General features: G+C 42.5%; 1 protein-coding gene across 2 annotated transcripts in view; it reads left to right on the top strand.

The window, feature by feature from the left end:
- Nucleotides 1-2661: 2661 nt before the first annotated feature.
- The window catches only part of LOC121922770 (oncostatin-M-specific receptor subunit beta-like), a 51971-nt gene continuing 39289 nt past the window's right edge, over nt 2662-15343 (top strand). The window contains exons 1-2 of one of the 2 annotated variants that reach the window (XM_042452557.1): nt 2662-2884; nt 13399-13603. The gene's annotated coding sequence lies outside the window, so the exon portion shown is untranslated. The remainder of the gene's footprint in view (nt 2885-13398; nt 13604-15343) is intronic. The other variant, XM_042452558.1, reaches the window with a different exon arrangement.

Raw genomic sequence — 15343 nt, 5'->3', positions numbered from 1 at the left:
TTCTGGAGGGATCTGCTGTTTACTTTGCCCATAGTAAGCAGGTACCCATGGTTATAGTACGATCAGGCAGAATTAAATCCCATTCTCAGGCTGACCAGAGGTCCTCTTTCTTCCTGAAGCTGTCCTACATTTCAACCTTATGTCTGGGAGTCTGGCAGGAATTGCAAAACATCCTCCTTTTTGACCCATAAAACCTGTCCTTGTGTCATTCCAACAGGCAAGCAAGAGGTAGCTCAACAAATCTATTCTGGCTGCTGCAAAGGGCTTGTTAGTGGCAGGCTGTGGAGATGACTGTTGCTGGCCATGTGATGGTTTTGTTTGTTTGTTCTGATGGAGGTGTGGAAAGGAAAGGGTCTGGATTGTTGAGGGAGATCAGCAGCAACAAGGAGAAGAGGGGAGGCAAAAATTACGCTTTGGATTGAAGAAAAAGCAGAAGGGGTGCGAGACCAAACTGGAAAACAACAAACAAAAGTAATGTAATTTATATGTCGATTTAGTCAAGAGTTTGTTGCTAGTCAAGTACAATTTCAAGCATTTGTTTTGCTCAGAGCTCTATAAGTGTATTGCAAGCCAACAAGGCATTTTAACAAAGATAAGTTTATCAGAGAAATATGGCTGAATAATAAAACACGGCATATGAAAAAAGCTGTAAATAAACGATATGAAATGAATGAACAGTCAGCCCTCTGTATCCATGAAATTTTTTAAATCCCTGGATTCAAGCATCCATGGTTCAAAAATATTTTTAGAATACATAAATTCCAAAAAGCAAACCTTGATTTACCTTACTATGCCATTGTATGTAATGGGGTTTGAGCATCCATGGATTATGGCAGGGTCCTGGAACCAAACCCCAGTAGATACCAAGGTCCAACTGTATGTTGATATTAGTGTGCTCTGCTTTTATTTGGTAATGCTCTACATGCCATCCAACTTGAGGCATGTTCTCCTTCTTTGTGGTTATGATGTCTGGTCACTCTGCCCATTCTTTTCCAACCTAACTTTTCCTGATCTTTTTTACTGCAGACATGCTGTTGCAACCTGCCACCCGATCTCTGTGTTTCTCCAGCTCCCCTTCACCATCCTCTGCTGCTGAAGTGCTTGCAGTTAGAGATGCAATGAAGAGGAAAGGGAGGCAGAGAGAAACTAAAAACACCTTCTCTTGCTAGTTTCAAATCCGAATTAAAGACTTCCTTCTCCTCTGAAGCATTCCGAACTTTGTTTTAATATTATTTATAATTAGATTTGATTGTTTTACTTGTTCTAACAGTTTTGTATTTGAACTTCATAATTTGCTGAATTGCTGTACAGTTTTACATTTCATGATTTTAGATTGTATGCCATTGGCAAGTATCATTGTTGAATTGATTATGTTTGTAAAGTGCCTTGCACATTTATGGCGCTATATAAATAAACATTAATAATAATACGTATTTGTTAAAAGGGGCTTCTATATCAGAGGCTTTGTTAACTGAGGTAAGCCTGTAGCCCTGTCTTCCCACCCTTATCTTTCTGTTGTTGACCCTGGAAATCATCTTTGGTCTCCATTTTGCAAAAAAGAAACATCCACTGAGATTTTGTGTAACTGCACTTTGTCCAACTGCGCAATGAGCATAGGTTGCACTTCCAGGGATGAGATGGGGAAGAAATGTACTGCACTTTCTCTGACATCTTAATTCTTTAATTTATGTGGTGAGGAAATGCAAGAGCAATAAATGCAACAAAGGTGCTTAGCCTGAAGTGGTTTTTGTGGGTTTCAAATATTTCTTGTTGGATTATATTGGTTTGCTGATGTCTTCGAAAGAGCAGTCAAACGGCAAGACGGCTCAGGGACGTCTTGGAAGGGGGGAGTCCAGACTAAGTGCCACCATTATAATGGGGCAGCAGCACACACCATTCATTTTTCTAATGGAAGGGAGGGTCTGGACCCCAATATCCCCCCCCCTTGGCTCTGTCCCTGGAAGGCTTGAGAGTCAGTCCACGGAGTTTCCACCTCTGCTATAGAAATTCTGGAGATGGCAGTTTTGTCAGACATTCCGCCTTCTCTATCAGAGAGCTCTGGTGCCACGACAAAGTTCCCAGCATTCCATAGCAACTATAAAGCGGTCTCTAAGTGGATCATTGCTGTAGTTTTGTGTTTTGGAGCCCATAGTTTGTGTCAAAAGAGTCAGAGAGAGAGAGCTCTGGTGCCCCTCAACCAAGGACTATGCCTCCAGGGTTCCATACTATGGAGCCTGGGCAGCTAAAGCGGGGTTAAACCGCGTTCACTGCCCAGTGCGGATGCTGCCGGGAAGTGTCCCATGCAGAGACAACTCATTTCCAGGCATTGCGGAGTTGGAGGGGGATTCCCAGCCCGGTTCCCTCAACTTCTGCTCTCCTCTGGCTGCACCACGACCAAGGAAGCCCAGACCCTTGAGCCATGGCAGTTAAGCGGGCTCAAAACGGATTAGTTCCTCAGTGTGGATGCAACCCCAGAGTCTCCTTTCCCCAGAACTCGAGGCCCTTCCCTCCCTTGATGAGTTTTTCCTCGGAAAACGGAGAGTGACACAAGCCCCAAAGAGCGGGAAGCAGCGAGAGTGTAGCCCCCGAGAGAGAGAGAGAGAGAGAGAAGGGGAAGCGACGCCCAAGAAGGCTTCCTTTCCCAGGCTTTGTAGGCAACAAACAATTCTCCAAGTGGTAGCCCCTTTCCGCCTCTGGAAGGCAATGGGGGCCTGGCCAAAACGGGCGAGGAAAAGGCAAGGCTTTGTCGCCTCTTCCTCCCTCTTTCGCCTGCCTTCCTTCTTGTAAGCTGCGGGAGGAGGAGGAGGAGAAGGAGAAAAGGGGGTCCTCCTTTTCTTCCCCCAAGACCCTGGGCTTCTTCACAATCAAGAAGCCCCATGAAGACGTGAGTATGGGGGGAAGGGGTTTCTGGACTCCTCCCTCCCTCCCTCCTTCCTTCCTCCCTTCCCTCCTTCCTTCCTTTTCCTCTTCACCAGGGACTTTTGGGGAGTTTCATTCAGGATATTTTTGGCTGAAACACATTATTTAAACACCCGACACACTGGCTTCTTCTGGTTGCTGTTGTTGTTGCTGTTGTCCTTCCCGACTTAAAGGCGACCCTAAAACGTCCCTTCTTGTTCTTTCACGACTTTTCCAACTTCAGAGCGACCCAGGTCCAAGACACACTGCAGAAACAATCCAGTTTGAGACCGCTTTAACTGCCCTGGCTCAGTGCTGGGGAATCCTGGGAATGGTAGTTTGTTGTAATGGAGCTCTCTGGCAGAGAAGGCTCAGTGTCACACAAAACTATCCTGCCCAATCTTCCCTAGCACTGAGCCAGGGCACTTAAAGCAGTCCCAAACTGGATTGTTTCTGCAGTGTGTTTGGGACCCCCCTCTCATGGGGTTTATCTTAAGTGGGTTTCTTCAGAGGGGTTTTCTCCCCAAGTCATTTTTTGACTGACGGGTGACCCTAAGGCGAACCTCTCATGGGGTTTTCCTGGTGAGTTTCTTCAGAGGGGGATTGCCTTTACCATTGCCATCCTCTGAGGCTGAGAGGGTGCGACTTACCCAAGGTCACACAGACATATTTATCACACTGGCCCTGATTTCAGCATTAAATAGAGATTAAAGTGCATTGAAAGCATCCTGCAAACAAAAGCAGAAATGGCAAGGAATTGCGCGAATGATTATCGCACATGCATATGCAAATAAAGTAATATCAGAAATGCATTGTCGCTGAAATCCTGAAAATAAAAAGATGCACATTCATGCTTCTTTGCAACCACTTTAATGGCGGTTTTGGGCAATGTCATGTGAAATTATTTCACATAGTTACGTGATTTTTTCCAGGATATTCACAGGATAAACTCACAATCTCCTTCGTGTGATAAACTCTTCCGTGGGTTTATATGGCTGAGCTGGGATTCGAACCCTTGTCTACTGAGTCCTAGTCCATCGCTTGAACCACCACACCATGCTGGCTCCTATTTCTTCCTCATTTGGTTAGAAACAACAGAACTCATTTATAGGATTCTATAAAATAATATCTACTTTCCCAACTTTCTTTTTCTGTTTCTGTTTCTTTTTCTCTTTCTTTCTTCCATTCCCTTTCCCCTTCTCCTTTCTTTTTTATTTTATGAGGGATATACTGTATCCAGTTTGAGTGTTGGACTACAATTCTGGAAATGAGGATTTGTCCACCACTTGAACTTGACCTTAGACAAGTCACACACTCTCATCCTCAGAGTATGGCAATGGCAATGGCAAACCCCCTCTGAAGAAACTTGCCAAGAAAACCCCATGATAGGTTCACCTTCGGGCAAGCATAAGCCAAAAATAACTTGAAAGCACACAGCAGCAACAACAACAAACATCCCAAGATGTATAGTGGCCACAGAGGATCTACATTAATTCTACCTAGACAATGAGGAATTGAAATAGTTAAAGTTTTGGATCAAACATTGATCAGAATGGTGGCTGCAGTCAAGATAACAGAAGATTAGGAATGAGAAGGGCTGCCATGAAAGAACTAGTAAGATCTTAAAGTGTGCTGAGCACCAAAGGCAAGTTCCACCTATGCTTGAGTCCCATTGATAAAATGGTGTGGGGCTTCCAGCCGCCACATAAAAGGCAGCTTCCTATCACCATGTATTGATGTGACAGCTGGACAGTGAAGAAAGCAGATAAAAAGAAAATCAACTCATTTAAGATGTGTTGGAGAAGAGTGCTGAGGGCACCATGGATGGCCAGAAAGACAAACAAAAAAATTTGGGTCCTTGAACAGATCAAACATCAACTCTCCCTGGAAGCCAAGATGCTGAAACTGAGGCTGTCATGCATCATGAGAGTAAGGACTCATTGGAAAAGACAATAATGCCAGGAAAGGTAGAAAGTACTGTAATAGAAAGAAGGAAGACCACATGCCAGCTGGCTAGACTCAGTCAAGAAAGTCACAGTCCCAAATTTACAGAACCTAAACAAAGCAGTGGAAGTCGAAGGCTTTCGTGGCCAGCATCCATAGTTTTTTGTGGGTTTTTCGGGCTATGTGGCCATGTTCCAGAAAAGTTTCTTCCTGACGTTTCGCCAGCATCTGTGGCTGTGGAAGATTGGAGGTCTTGGAGACATTTCACTCACAGGCTCGCCATGAGGGTAGTTAATAACAACAACATCCCAGGATACATTGGAACCAGAATATGCATTCTGCATCGGACTCTTCAAGGGGTGCTTTCAATAAGTATTCCAGTTCTGGGTTTCATTTCCAAAATGTTTGAACCTCATTAAACTAAAGACCAATATTTTTTCCCAGTTTCTGTGACAGGTATCATGAAAAATACCACCCCTTGCTGTTTGGAATGGTAGGCAAGGGCACTTCCCACCAAGTAAACAGTTTCCTTCAGTGTTATCCTATCCTGTGCTTTGCCCACTGTCGTCTTCGTAATCCCTTGTCATTCGTATAGTGAGTTTTGTACATGTAAAGCTGGGGCAATGAAAATGGACACATAGGTTGTCAACAGCTCAAGAGACACAGGTCTTACACACTCTACTATTCTCTTTGTTCTTGTGTGACTTAGGGGTTTATCACACAGGGGCAATCCTGTGCAAAAACCGGGGGTTTAAATTGGGGGGGGGGGAACCACAAAATAACGTCATTGTTAAACTAATGTTAATCCAAATGGAAAGTGGAGGGAGAGTAGACAAAAGCCACTTCTTTTTACTTTTGGAAAATCCTGAAAGTAAAAAGGAGCGGCTTTTGTGTACTTTCTGCTTAGGTTAACACAAGTTTAACAATGACATGTGTGAAAATCAACCTGCTTTTGTTGTTGTTTTTTTTTACCTTTTAAATCCTGTTTTTGCACGGGATTTCCCCCGTGTGATAAACTCCTTAGCTTGGAGATGCTAAGGTGAACTTATCATGGAGTTTTCTGGGGCTGAGAGTGTGTGACTTGCCCAAGGTCATCCAGTGAGTTTCATAGCTGAGTGGAAATCGGACCCTGGTCTCCAAAGTCATAGTCTAGTGCTGAAACCACTACATCACTCTGCCCCAGAGTCAAACTCTGAGCCTATCACACGGAGGGTTTTGCAGCTCTGTTCCGATGCGACTGCAGGTCCAACCATGCGGATTAACGCTAAAACATGATATATTATCTCACATGATTGCTTTCTATGGGTGGTTATTCCGAGGCGCTTCATCAGGCAATCCAAAGTGACTCCTCATTTTGGTGAATTCGATAACAAGCGAATTCACAAAAATTGCTTCTAAGCTCACTTCGATTTCAATCCGAATTGATCTGGTGTGGAATGTAACTTTGCTTCCGTCCTGGTACACCCTCAAACCTCCATTTCCCATGATGCTGCACTGAAATTTTACCCCATTTGCTTCTGGTGCTCGGAAGGGTAGATTTAGAAGTAGATGACGGATGAAGGGAATGAAACAGGAGGCTGGGGGGGAGAGATGGGAGCAACAGAGGGGGCCATTGGAGGCTGGGGGGAGCAACAAACTCCAACTCCCAGAATTCCATGGCACTGAGCCAGGACAGTGAAAGTGGAGTCAAACTGGTTTATCTCCCCAGTGTGGATGCAACCTAAGAGAAAGCAACTGTTATGAAGGGAAGGAGATTGGATTGGATTCAGGGAGGTGGTACTTTAGGGAGCATGGAGAATAATTATATTAATTATAAAAAACCAAAACAAAACAAATTTTAAAATAATAATAATAATAATAATTTATTTTTAAAATAATAATAATAAGTTATTAGTTTACTGAGGCACCAGAGCTCTCTGGCAGAGAAGACTCAATGTCTCACAACACTACAGTTCCCAGAATTCCATAGCACTGAGCCAGGACAGTTAAAGTGGAGTCAAACCAGATTATCTCCCCAGTGTGGATGCAACCTAAGAGAAAGCAACTGTTACAAAGGGAAGGAGAGCATGGAGAATAATTATAATAATTATAATAAAATTGTTTTAATAATAATAATAATAATAATAGGTTATTAGATTGTTGAGGCGCCAGAGCTCTCTGGCAGAGAAGGCTCCATGTCTCACAACACTACAGTTCCCAGAATTCCATAGCACTGAGCCAGGACAGTCAAAGTGGAGTCAAACTGGATTATTTCCCCAGTGTGGATGCATCCTAAGAGAAGGCAACTGTTACAAAGGGAAGGAAAGTGGATTGGATTCAGGGAGGTGGTATTTTAGGGAGCATGGAGAATAAGAGAAACTGGATCATTTCTGCACTCCTCCAAAATGGGTCTCCTTCAGATCCAAAGGATTTACTTCCAAGTAAACCTGCAGCTTCTACACTGATTATTTTGCAGTGAAAGACATTTAATAATAATAATAATAATAATAATAATAATTCCTTAATAATAATAATAAATGGATGGGGCTCTGATACGGAGTATAGATGTAGGTGTGGCTGAAATGGATGAGAGGAATGGCGAGGATAGATGAGATAGATGTAGCTGAATAGGATGAGGAGAATGACAGGAGGATAGATGTAGATGGAGCTGAAATGGATGAAGAGAATGACAGAAGGATAGATGTACATGTGACTGAAATGGATGGGAGCTCTGACATGGAGGACCCATTTGAATTTGGCTGCCAGGGATGGGAAAATAGAAGAGAGGAAGAAATGTGAAGCAATCATTCATGTGAGGCTAGCATTCACATGAAACTGGAACCAGGAAGTGGCGCCCTTCTTCACCCTGGAAATGCAAAGGAAATGCAAATGTGTTCAGAGCCCCACTGAGCATGTGAAAGGCTCCCAATTCGAATTGCTGAATCCACATGGTATATACTGGCGTGGTAATTCAATGTGCATTCACTCCGCTTTGACTCAGGAATCACCACAATTTCGTTCTTCACGTGTGATAATGCATCACATGAATTGCCTTGGATTCGAATTGACGCTGCTTCCCCTTCAATTTGAATTAGTTCTGGATTTGAGTTCCAATCTCATGTGTGATAAGGGCCTCTGCTCTTGTCAGCCCTTCACTGTTATCACTACTCTGGTGGGTATCTCACACTTGATCATCATAAAGTACGGACAGCGTCCAAACCGCGAGGCTCCTCCGCGCTGCAAATAAGCGCCAAAATGGCGCTTCTCTTTGCGGTGTGGATATGATGCCGCGAGGTGCCAATGGCGCACTTGCCGCATCATACATGCCGCTCGACGTGCAGACACAGTGCTACATAAAGATGGTGGCCCCCGTGTGGAACAGGCGCTGCCATTTTGTACGGACTCGGTCCGTATTAGGGTTAGGGGCATCCGGAAGGGACGCCCCTTTCTAACCCTAATACGGACCCAGTCCGTACTTTATGCCCGTCTGTAATGGGCCTGTGATACCATTTTACCATTGCTCCATTACACAAAATCCTATGATTAATAAATCTCTGACAGAATCTCTTTTTACAAAGTGTTTTATACACCTAGACCACTTTTTCCTCCTTGCTCTGACTCACAGCAAGTTTCTTTTCTTTTTTAAAAAAGCAAGATAAGGACTGGAAGAGTAATGAAGGAAGGCTGGAGAAACACAGATAAGCAGCAGTTTGTCAGAATGACAGAATGACAGAATCATGAAGTTGGAAGAAACCGTTGTAGTTGTTGTTGTTGTTGTGTGCCTTCAAGTCACTTCTGACTAATGGTGACCCTAAGGCAAACCTATCATGAGGTTTTCATGCCAAGCTTTGTTCCGAAGAGGTTTGCCCTTGAGGCTGAGAGGATGTGACTTGCTCAGGGTCACTCAGTGGGTTTCATTGCCAAGTAGGGAATCGAATCCTAGTCTCCAGAGTTGTAGTCCAACATTCAAACCACTATGCCACACTGACTCTCTCAAAAGCAGCAGCAGGTCTGCATTAAACAATCCAATAGTTTAATGAGGAACGCCTTAGGGAGCTGGGTATGTTTAGCCTGGAGAAAAGAAGGTTAAGAGGTGATATGATAGCCCTGTTTAAATATTTGAAGGGATGTCATATTGCGGAGGGAGCAAGCTTGTTTTCTGCTGCTCCAGAGACTAGGACCCGGAGCAATGGATCCAAGCTGCAGGAAAAGAGATTCCACCTCAACATTAGGAGGAATTTTCTGACAGTAAGGGCTGTTCGACAGTGGAACACACTTCCTAGGAGTGTAGTGGAGTCTCCCTCCTTGGAGGTCTTCAAACGGAGGCTGGATGGCCATCTGTCGGGGATGCTTTGATCTGGATTTCCTGCATGGCAGGGGGTTGGACTGGATGGCCCTTGCGGTCTCTTCCAGCTCTATGATTCTATGATTCTAATAAGGCTTAAGTTGGGAAAGAATGGGATTTTACTCTCGCTGGTCCTATCTCAGCTATGCATAGGAACACAGAGACGTACCTCAGTTAACAAGCCTGCCTCACCAGCTACTCCCAGCATGTTTTTAGAAAGCATAGGTCTATAAATTTGGCGACCAAAATGGAGATCATAGGAAAAGTGCAGGCTGGTGAAAGAAAAGGTCATCCCCAAATACATTTTGGAAGAAGCTTTCAAGCAATCTCTGGAAGGTTCAAAATGTTTTATTTAATTGTGCAAGGCATACCTGACCTGGTTGTTTCGTTTCACATGTGCATATTGACAGTTTAGAACCAAAGGTTTACTGAATCATGTTGAACTGCTTTTCTGTTTTGTAGTATAGGAACCTGTCCCTGTTCTTTCCATGTTATTTCTGCGTGTAGTACCAAATTTTCTGTTAAAGAAATAATGCTGAGGAACACACATGATATTCATTACACAAGGAATACCTGTATTTTAAATTCTCTGCCAGAGAGCGCCGATGCTGTAGTTCAAGACAGTGGGCTACAGAGAACTTAGAACATTTGAAGTATCTCACCATACTACAAACCCCAGGATTTCACAGGACGGAGAGCCATGGGCAGACTGCTGTAAACTATTCAGTGTGGATACATCCCAAATTACAAGCCCGTGTACATTTTGTCTTTCCCCCAGTAGCACACTAAAACTCTAGCACAGTGCTAGATTATGGTGATGATACATAAATATGATGACAATATGGCACCAGTCCCTGGCATGTTGTGGGGCGGGGGGGGGGGGATGCTGATCTGCCCTGCCAGATAGCCTGAGAAACAGAGAATTTCCACCAACCACACTGATGACTGTGAGACTCCTCCAGCAAAACAATATGTTCCTCCTATCTATCACTCCCTTAATGGATGAGCTGTTGCTTGTGTCTCAGTCAGCTCTCTTACGATAGGGAGCGATGAAGATCCTGCTGTTAACCACCTTGCAGCTTTAGATGCACTCAAAGCATTCCCTTTGCTAGATTTTTGAACATCTTATCTCTTCCTTTTTGGACATCTTATCTCTTCCTTGCCTTCTAATTATTGTATCATCATGCCTGATGAAGAGTTCTGGTACTATCTGTCATATCACCTTTAAGGCACATTCGCAAAATTTTAGTTACTTAGAGGTGAAACACATGGGCAAAATATAGCTGCTTCTAGCTACTTTGAAGTTAAGGGATTTAGATGACGCTTGAGGCAAAAGCAGCTGGGAAGTAAAATGAAGTCATGCTCCAGGGCTAAAAACCAGAGCAAAAACAAGCTGGGATACTGCAACTCAGGGTGGAAAATGTGCATCGGCACCAGTATGTAAATGGCCTGGTGCTAATAATAAATAATAATAAAACTGTTATTTGTATACCGCCTTTCCTCCAGATCAAAGCGGTTCACATATCATAGCTGTAACATATTACAATACAATACATCAAAAATTTCATACAGATTAAAAACCTTAAAAACAATATACCAAACAGTCATGCTATCAGTTTTGGCTAGGCATCCTGGTCTTATTGGGGTGTAATATCTCTATATAGAGTTGGAAGGATATGCTAACTGAAAAAGATGGGTTTTCAGTGCCTTTTTAAAGGCTTCCGATGTGGGGCTGAGTCTGATCTCTTCTGGGAGTGCATTCCAATGGGATGGAGCTATTGCCGTGTAGGCTCTCCAGTGAGTTGATGTCAATCTCACTCTGAGGTGTTCGAGTAAATACCACGGGATTGCAGCAAAGCAAAACCCCAATCACCAATAATGCAATGGATATAATTATACACAAAACAGATAGTCCAAAAGAGGGAGCATGGGGTGTGTGGGGCATGTATGGTGGGCTTCCATTATTGTTGTTGTTGTTGTTGTTGTTGTTGTTGTTATGCTTTGTCACTGAGCACACCAATGCACTGATACACTGTACAGGCGGTGCATCACATGTGTAACTGTGTGACTGATCATATAGGCGAGTGTCTAATGCAATGGCATCTGGATGGGAAGAGGGAAGTAATTGGAGGTCACTGATGGTGTGTTTGTGTGATGGTGCACATGCATGGTGGGCAGGCAGCAAATCATCATCATCATCATCATCATCATCATCATCATCATCACATGGCACAGCTTGAAGCCATGCTGTGTGGATAGCCAGTGGATGTTTGGGCAGCCTTCAGTATAGGTGGTGCAAACTGCGGAGGTTCAACCTGCTTTCAGATAATACAGGATGGAGCCACTTTTTTCTGCCCATCTGCTCCGGCTCTAAAACATTTTGGTTTTGCTTATGAACCATACACCTACTGTATTTTTAAAACAAAATAGTTAAAATATTGGACATTTTATTGATTTATTTGTGGTATGTTTTGTATTTTTATATGTTTTGTATTTTTAACCTTGTTAGCCGCCCCGATTGTTCTCAGAGGGGCGGGATACAAATTATTATTATTATTATTATTATTATTAGTAGTAGTAGTAGTAGTATGTGTCTTCAAGTCAACTCAGACTTGATCCTGGTGATCCTATCATAGTGTTTTCTTGGCAAAATTTATTCAGAGAAATCTTGCCATTGTCTTCTTCAGGCTGACAGATCTCCTCGGAACACTCTAATATTCTTTGTGTTCAAAACGCCCTGTTGCATGTTGTTGAAAAGTTCTGTGTTGTCCAGCATCAGTTCTAACAACTGCTGTCCAGATGCTCTGGAATAGTTTGCACTGCTCTGCCAGGGAAGATGCATAATTGAACCTCACAGCTATTCCCTCCCCACAAAAAATTCACGCTAATCTTTTCAATTCAAATGCTTTTAACTTTAAAGCTGCCATTTAGCTCTGTGTACATAAGAAAGCCAGCATGTTATAGTGGTTTGAACGTTGGACTATGACTGTGGAGAGCAGAGTAATATGAACCTTATAGCCTAGAGTGTTAGGATAGGAGTTGTAGGACAACACATCTAGAGGGCAACCTCACTTGGGGACAATTAAATCAGAGTGTTAGGCTAGGACCAGGGAGAACAAGTTGAAGTGCCTGCTTGACTATTGCTGCTCTTTGGATGACCTTGGTCCTGCAATTTTCTCTCAAGCTACCTCACAGGATGATTTTGAAGGTAGAGGGAATTTATATGCCCATTCAGAACTCCTTGAAGGAAGGATAGTAGAAAAAGTAATAAAATGAAAATTCTTTTCCCCCATGATGAACAGAATAGGCTATTTTCTTTGATTGCAGCAGTGCAGATCTGTACCTGCTCACTTCTAACTGTACAGTTACAAGGCTATATATAAATTTCCTTTATTTTATTTTTGTCAGGTTTTCAGCTGAGTCATAGAACGTATATGCTTTGTAATATGAAAGGACCAAGCTCTGTCTCCTCAAATTGGGCTGTGGCCTACGATCACTGTATCTGCAACTTGATGCCTTCTGGGTGTTTTGGATTACAGTTCCCGTAATTTTTCACAATTGATGATGTGAGATTAGGGTTATGAGAGTTGCTGCCAACACATCTGGAAGGGTGTGGTTGTGTGCTTTCAAGTAGTTTCCAACTTATGGCGACCATGACGCACTCCTACCAGGGGGTTTTCTTGGCAAGATTAGTTCAAGGGGGGTTACTTTTGCCTTCCTCTGAGGCTAGAGAGTGTGACTTGGCCAAAGTAATCCAGTGGGTTTCTATGGGCAAGTGGAAAGTTTAAACCCTGGTCTCCAGAGCTGTAGTCCAATACTCAAACCACTATGCCACACTGTCACCTTTGGAGGGTGCCAGAGTTTAAACTGGATTTTTAGCCCCAACTAAAGTAGTTCCACTGAATCAACTGAAATTACATAAGAGTTGGTTTACCCTTTATTTACTCACTGAGTCTGCACTAGTTGGAACTAAGAACTTAGGTCCAGGCTGTCTAGCTCTGCTGTAGATAGCACTGAATTAGGTTGGCAGACAGTCCAACTAGGTGTAAGGCCGCTCTCTGTGTTACATTCCCTAGATGAAGGAACATGCAAAACAATATTAATGGGAACTTTCATTAGTGAAGCCTTCCTTTTTCTTTTTCCTCATCTGATTTCTTTCATTGGCACACAGCCGGCCATTTACTGATTCTTTGGCTTTTTTTTTACTGGCACTGGGTCTCTTATCATCACAGTGCTAACACTGAGAGCAACAACAACTAATGAAAACAATAACATTTTACCCTGGCTGGGGTGAAGGATGAGACAAGGAAAGGAAATAGAATAGAGAAAGGGGGGAAACAGGATATAAAAAGCAGACTTTCACAGCGTGAACAAAACATGATGGCAATGAGCATCTGAGAACGTTTGGGCCACTGTGCTGAAAACCACAGGGATTCGGTATGTGCTTTTCTGTTGTTATTTAGTTGAAAGTTGTTCTCATCAACAGTTATTAACTTTGATTTTGGATCATTTTAAATCTTTCAGAATTCAGTTTAATGTGATATAGGTTCAGTTGACTACCTTGAATTTTTCCTTGAGGAAAGAGATGTAATATATGTTTTAATATAAAACAAAAATAATTTCTTATGAACAGTGATTTACCTGTGTGTGTGTTGTGGGGGGGGGGGGGAGTTCATGTTAGATTAGATTAGTGCTTCAGATGTAGAGACAGTTCAATCCTTTTTCCACACAGCTTTCTTGTGGAGTAAGCAGGAAACACACCTGTATCATGTTTCTTTTTCCCCCCTTGGTGGGTCTAATAGCAGCTTAAAACAATCAAAACAATAGTGCAAGACAAAGCCTTGTAGTAGTAGTAGTTATTGTTGTTGTTATTATTATTACTTCTGTCTTCTTCTTCTTGCTTGCTTGCTTTTTCGGGGCACTATCTTCCTCCAGAGTCCCCACTCAGCATAACTAGTAGCTACTTGGCTGGTGGCATAAACAAGGTGTAGTCCAAAAATAATTATTTCAGGGGTTAATGGAGCCGAATTTCCCCTCATGCCTCAACAGAACTGAAGTTCCCACGGCTGCTTTAATTTTATTATTTTTAAGGATTGGGAAATATGATTATAGAACCAAAGAGCTGCCCTTGTACATTCCCAAATTTTTTGAATAACCTCTGCTTTTCTTATCCTTGCTTCCCATTCCCCATTCCTTTAGTCTCTCTTTCCCAAAGAGCAGCATGACCTGGAGAAATTCAGCACTGCAAAAGTTTCCTAGTATGGCAATAAAAACGATGAGAGAAAATTCATCTACTTTGTTCGAATTTATTGCGTTCCTTTTATAGGCAGCAAGACATCAATCATGTTTGCCAGTCAGAAATGTGAGAGGTCATGGAATGGAGTAGTATTTCCTTAGCACACGGAGTTTCTTCATGCAAATGATTCAATGTCAAAAAGACACAGGTTAAATGGCATGCCCCCCCTCTCCAAATCACTTCAGCTATTTGGTTCAAGTGCAAACCAGAGTTCTTTAAACCACTTCAAACTGATTTGCAAACCGGTTTAAAACGTAGTGGGAATGAGGCCCTTGTTTATCTGAAATGACTCCTAAACTTTGCAGATTTCCCTATGCCATAGATCATCTGATACTGGATGTGATATTCATTTACTCGCTTATGTTAAAGTGTGGTTGTTTGATGCCATGCAAAATTCAGTTTACCTGGAAAGCAGGTAAATGCTGTGTGTTCTTTATGCATTTGAGAATGTTTAAGAATAAACAATAAAAATCATAGGAACTTGGTAACCTTCTTTTCTAGTCTTATTTAGTTAATTGATGTTCTTGTCAACTGTTTATTACTTTGGATTTTGGTATGATTTAGATCTTGTTGATTTCAGTTTAATTTGGTATAATTTTTATTTCAATTGGTTTTAATATTGTGGATTTTATTCTTTTTCTGCCCTGAGTTCTCTCTTGTTTTATTCAGGGATGTAGATCAAAGCAATGTTCTGGGGAAAGGGTTAAAATTCTTTCTCCATATTACTTTCTTGACATTCCCTATTACTCTTAACACTGCTGTTGGAAGATAGGTAATGTGCCTGTCACCGCCACCCCTCAACTGGACTAATAGGATCTTCAGAGAGGTAGATCATCATCATCATCATCATCATCATCATCATCATCATCATCATCATCATC

The sequence above is a fragment of the Sceloporus undulatus genome, chromosome 2, assembly GCF_019175285.1.
Source record: "Sceloporus undulatus isolate JIND9_A2432 ecotype Alabama chromosome 2, SceUnd_v1.1, whole genome shotgun sequence".
NCBI classification, from domain to species: domain Eukaryota; kingdom Metazoa; phylum Chordata; class Lepidosauria; order Squamata; family Phrynosomatidae; genus Sceloporus; species Sceloporus undulatus.
The sequence above is the reverse complement of the archived record's forward strand: the minus strand, read 5'-3'. Positions and strand labels throughout refer to the sequence as shown.